At 25.1% G+C, this 5,750-nt stretch overlaps 1 long non-coding RNA gene across 2 annotated transcripts; it reads left to right on the top strand.

The window, feature by feature from the left end:
- The first annotated feature begins 2,643 nt into the window (after positions 1-2,643).
- On the top strand, positions 2,644-5,261 carry LOC136084982 (uncharacterized). Of its 2 annotated transcripts, XR_010640971.1 has the most exons (5): positions 2,645-2,779; positions 2,956-3,003; positions 3,172-3,410; positions 3,509-3,667; positions 5,028-5,261. It is a non-coding gene; the product is annotated as an uncharacterized LOC136084982 (long non-coding RNA). The 2 variants fall into 2 exon arrangements; XR_010640970.1 differs by having other exon boundaries at positions 2,644-2,779; positions 3,172-3,667.
- Positions 5,262-5,750: the final 489 nt, after the last annotated feature.

The raw sequence follows: 5,750 nt of genomic DNA, 5'->3' as shown, positions 1-5,750 counted from the left end.
AAACATTGTTATTAATTCATATGATGTCATATAATATGATGTCATATAATTCATATGATGACATATAAAAAATATTATTTTTAGTATATTTCATGTTCCATCAGACTAGGAATTTTTCCTAATCAATTAAAAATAGCAAAGATTATACCAACATTATTATACTAATATTAGCAATTACCGTCCTATATCCATTCTATATCCATTCTTTCTATTTTCTCAAAAGTTTTAGAAAGAATTTTTTATAATAGAATATTTAATCAACTATTAAATAATAATCTCATATATATCAACCAATATGGTTTTAAAAAAAAATAATTCTAAGAAACATGCAGTTATCTAGTTTTCAAGAAGTAAAACTGAATCATTTGAAAGTTCCCAATATGCGTTGGGAGTTTTCATAGATTTAGCAAAGGCATTTGGTCATGAAATTCTTATAAAAAAGTTACAATATTATGGAATAACTGGTAATGTTCTAAATTGGATTTCAAACTATCTAAGTAATTGCAAGCAATATGTCTACGTTGATTCAAATTGGCATAGAAATTTGCTTGATAAAACATGTGGAGTACCCCAGAGATCAATATTAGGACCCTTACTATTTCTTATTTATATCAATGACCTCTATAAAGCCTCAAACTTAATAACCATTATGTTCGCAGATGACACTAATCTGTTTTTATCTCACAACAACATAAATTATCTATTTGAAAACATGAACAACGAACTAATTAAAATCTCTGATTGGTTTAAGACAAATAAATTATCTCTCAATATTGATAAAACCAAATGGATTTTCTTCCACCCTCATTTTAAAAAACACTTATTGCCAAATGACATGCCTTTTCTTTTTATTGACAATACTCTAATAAAACAATTAAGCTTTATCAAATTTTTAGGCGTTTATATTGATGAAAATCTCGCATGGAAAAAACACATAGAAAATTTGGGCAATAAAATATCCAAAAGTATTGGTATATTATATAAAATAAGAAATATCCTAAATAAGCACACCTTAACTCAATATATCATTCATTAATCCATTACCACCTTAACTATGCAAATGTTGCGTGGGGTAGTACAAATATAATTAAACTTGAACCTCTATATCGTCAACAAAAACATGTTGCAAGCATTATTAATTTTAGGGTTCGTTTTACTCATGCCAAGCATCTCCTAATTAATATAATAATTTTAGCATATACGAGCTGAATATTTTCAATGTTCTTTGTTTTATGTATAAATGTAAAAACAGTTTATCTCCTGAACCCTTTAAAAGTTTATTTACTTTGAAAGAAAAGAACAAATATATCTTAAGAAATGATGAAGCTATTTTACAACCTTCTTACCATACAAATTTTGGAAAGTTTTGAATCACGTTTTGTGGAGCTTTTCTGTGGAATAAAATAATTTTAAAAAACTTTGATATCTTTAAGAAATGTAGTTATCCCTCCTTTAAACTAAAAAATATCATATTTTCAATTGATGAAACATCTATGTTTTTTTTTTTTAATTTTGATTTTAAGTTTTCTTTTTTTGTGTTTTCCAGAAAAATACTTTATTGTCAAAGTTATTACATATTGTAAACGTATTCTGTGTTCTAATGTACTAATTCTGTAAATTTTTTCTTTAATAATGTTATATATAGTTTAGTGAAATATACTTTGTAAAATATATTGAGTATGAATGTGAATATTTATGTGTATAAATGTAAGTGTGTATGCACCTGTGTGTACGTATACGTGTATATGTATATATGCGTGTGTGTGTGCGTATGCATGTCGAAGTGTAAATCTATGTGTGTATATGTATGTATGTATGTATGTATGTATGTATGTATGTATGTATGTATGTATGTATGTATGTATGTATGTATGTATGTATGTATGTATGTATGTATGTATGTATGTATGTATGTATGTATGTATGTATGTATGTATGTATGTATTTATGTATGTAAGTGTGTATATATGTAATATGTATCTATGTGTTTTATTTGTATATGTCAATGTGTTTACTTGTGTTCATACAAATGTTCTATATGCACAAATGGTGTTATGTATGTACAAACACGTAAGTGATTAGTATGACCTTCAAAACTAACCTACTTGGCTAAAACGGCTGAAATTCTTCAAAGTCACTGCACGTGGGTCAAAGAAGAACTTTTACAAATCACCAAGTGAAAAGTATTCATCATATGCATATGATATATGATATGCATATGATATATATATATATATATATATATATATATATATATATATATATATATATATATATATATATTATATATATATATATATATATATATATATATATATATATATATATATATATATATATATTATATATATGTATATATATTTTGTAAGTTTTATATTCATTTTTCCACACTATTGTGGTTTGGATAGTTCTTCATAATGACATAAATCCCATTACGAAAGAGTTGAAGAAATATTTTACAACCGGATGCCCTTCATGACTTTAACATGAAGCAGGTTGTACTGGATTACATGTTACCAGTAGCAGGATATCCTAACTTGACGTAAGGATAACCTGACCTGACAATATATATATATACATATATATATATATATATATATATATATATATATATATATATATATATATATATATATATATATATATACATACATACATATATATATATTCTTTGTAGTTTCATTTCAAATAGTACCTTCAAAAAAGACATTGCTTAAGAAAACAAGCAGTTATTCATTTAGCTCCTCTCCACTTCCTGAAAGGCCATCACAGCTGAGAGGTGACCCTTTTTTAATAACTTTTTTTAATTGAAATTATGTTAAAATTATATTTTATTTAGCTAATAAATAACTAAATATATTTTCATCATTTTAATGATGTTTAAATAAAACCTTCTGTAATTGCCTTTATTACTTTCAAATGTCTCATTAATTTAAATGTATTTTTTTATTGCAGAACAATCTTCGTTTAGTACACCTACTTCATCTAGTGACCACAATATAGGTATATACAGTTTCATGCTTACAGTTTGGTATATATAAATATTATACCAAACTGTATAATATTTATATAATTATAAAAATTATGGGAATCCTAATCTTTATAGATTTACATGAAATTTTTTATTTCTTAAATTATTGTTTTTGAATTATTAAAACTATATTGTTACAGTTGCAAAATCTGATTCTACAATGTCGTTACTTAAAGAAATTATTAAGTGTCATCAGGAGATAAAAATTAATCAAGAAAATCATAGTGTAATTTTAAATAGTCTGTTAAGAAACCACAACATTAACTGTCAGACTACTCAGTTACCTGACGAAATCACTTTATTGCTACCTCTACAAGGTTTAGGAGCTGTGGAAGAGTTTGAGGTGAAACTGAGAGATCCTGATATCTTTAAAGCTATGGTATACACAATGTTAATATGTATCATAAATTATGTAGTTTACTGTATCACCTGTCTACTTTTAAAACCACGTAAAATATTTCTGCTTTAATTACACAGGTTTTATACTTAAGTGATCAGGGAGGTCGCAGTCTTGTGGAGGCTATTGGTTGATGATGGAAAAACTAATTTCGAATGAATTAGCTCGCAGTTTTAATCTTAGTGGTCGTAATGGCAAGAAAGGTCTTAAAGGATCCTTATTATTACTTATTCTTACTAGTAAGTTTTTTTTATGTTATTAAGTTTATTACTAATTTAAAGTATTCAACTAGAGTTTAATCAACTTTATCTATGGTTTATGTGCTTTAACTAATGTTTTTTATTAAACTATTAGACAAGTTTATACTAAATTAACATTATCTCATTCAGAGGGTAGAAAGAATTTTTTTGGTGTTCGAGATAGGTAACTTCCAGACATGGAGCAAACTCCAAACATTTATATGTTTATACTTATGTCAAATAATGAGTGTTTGCAAAAAATTGCGATGATTGGAGGCTGGGAACAAAAAAGCCCCAAAATTTTCGCCCCCCTGCCCCAAACGTGAGAGCAACAAGTTGATGAAGTATTTTTTGTACTATTCTTAACTAGACTTATATTCATCGATAAATTTTAAGTTTCATAGTATTATCTATTAGCGTTTAAAAATTATTACTATATAAAATGTGCAACCCCCTCAAATTGAGGGGGGTTTAAACTTTATATGGTCATAATTTTTGAACGCTAAAATATTTTTAAATGAAATCTAAAATTTATCGATGAATATAAGTCTAGTTAAGAATAGTACAAATAATACTTCATCAACTTGTTGCTCTCACGTTTGGGACAGGGGGGGGGCAAAAATTTTGGGGCATTTTTGTTCCCAGCCTCCAATCATCGCAATTTTTTGCAAACACTCATTATTTGACATAAGTATAAACATATAAATGTTTGGAGTTTGCTCCATGTCTGGAAGTTACCTATCTGGAACACCAAAAAATTCTTTCTACGCCTCTGATCTCATTGTATTAAATGTAAGTACATATACATTACATATAGTTTTATATATTAATGTACATTTATATATATATATATATATATATATATATATATATATATATATATATATATATATATATATATATATATATATATATATATATATATACATATATATATATATATATATATATATATATATATATATATATATATATGTATATATATATATATATATATATATATATATATATATATATATATATATATATATATATATATATATATATATATATATATATATATATATATATAAATAAAAATAAATTGAAAAAATAAAATTTTATATCAAAATAATAAGTTTAAACATGTACAAATAAAAATATAATTAAAATAAAAATATTAAAAAATATATAAAAATAAAAATAAAAAAAGGAATAGAATGTTGCTTACGGGAACAAAATTTACAAAAAAATGTCCCCGATAATCACCCACTAGTAGGTTATTTAATATAATATATATTTAATTTTTTTAACATTTTTATATTTTCTTTTTTTATTTAAATTAGTTATTATTTTAATCTAATTTATTTTTTCTATAGAGGCTATAAAGAGGAATGTTCTTACATCAAAAACGAATGTGAGAGACGTAGAAATTGGTTTGTCCAATTGGCTTACCGGCTCACGTGACCGAGATGGCAATCGAGCTAAACGTGCCAAAGCCTCAAAAAACAAAAGGTTTCGTCATGATGTATCTCCTGACGTTTCCGGCAACGAAGAATCAAATATAGAATGAAGAATATTATAAAATATATTATTAGAAATAAAGTATTATATACTTGTTATAGTATTTTTATAGTATAATACACGTTGCCATTATTACTAAATATATTTATTACTAAATATATATATTTATTATATTATATAATATATTTCCATTATTCTAAATATATTTCGTTGCCATTATTAGTAAATATAACCGCCATGCCGGTCAAATATGACCGGCATGGCGGTCATATTTACTAATAATGGCAACGAATTAATTTCAAATACATGTAAATACGGTCAAATACATATGTATTTGACCGTATTTACATGTATTTGAAATTAATTAGGCTACATTTGCTAGGCTACATATGTAGCCTAGCAAATTATAAATGTAAAAAAGATTAAATAAACAAAGACTATAGGTGAAAAACATTATTCGCCTTAACTAAATCTCTTATTATATTTATCCAGTTAAGTTAACCAAATAAAAAGCAATTTTTTTGCTAATACATATCATAGGATGCTCCTTTTTAGTTTTACAATCTAGCCCATATAGGCC

This window comes from Hydra vulgaris, chromosome 09 (genome assembly GCF_038396675.1).
Source record: "Hydra vulgaris chromosome 09, alternate assembly HydraT2T_AEP".
Lineage (NCBI taxonomy): Eukaryota > Metazoa > Cnidaria > Hydrozoa > Anthoathecata > Hydridae > Hydra > Hydra vulgaris.
Note: the sequence above shows the minus strand (reverse complement) of the source record. Positions and strands in the feature narration are given on the sequence as shown.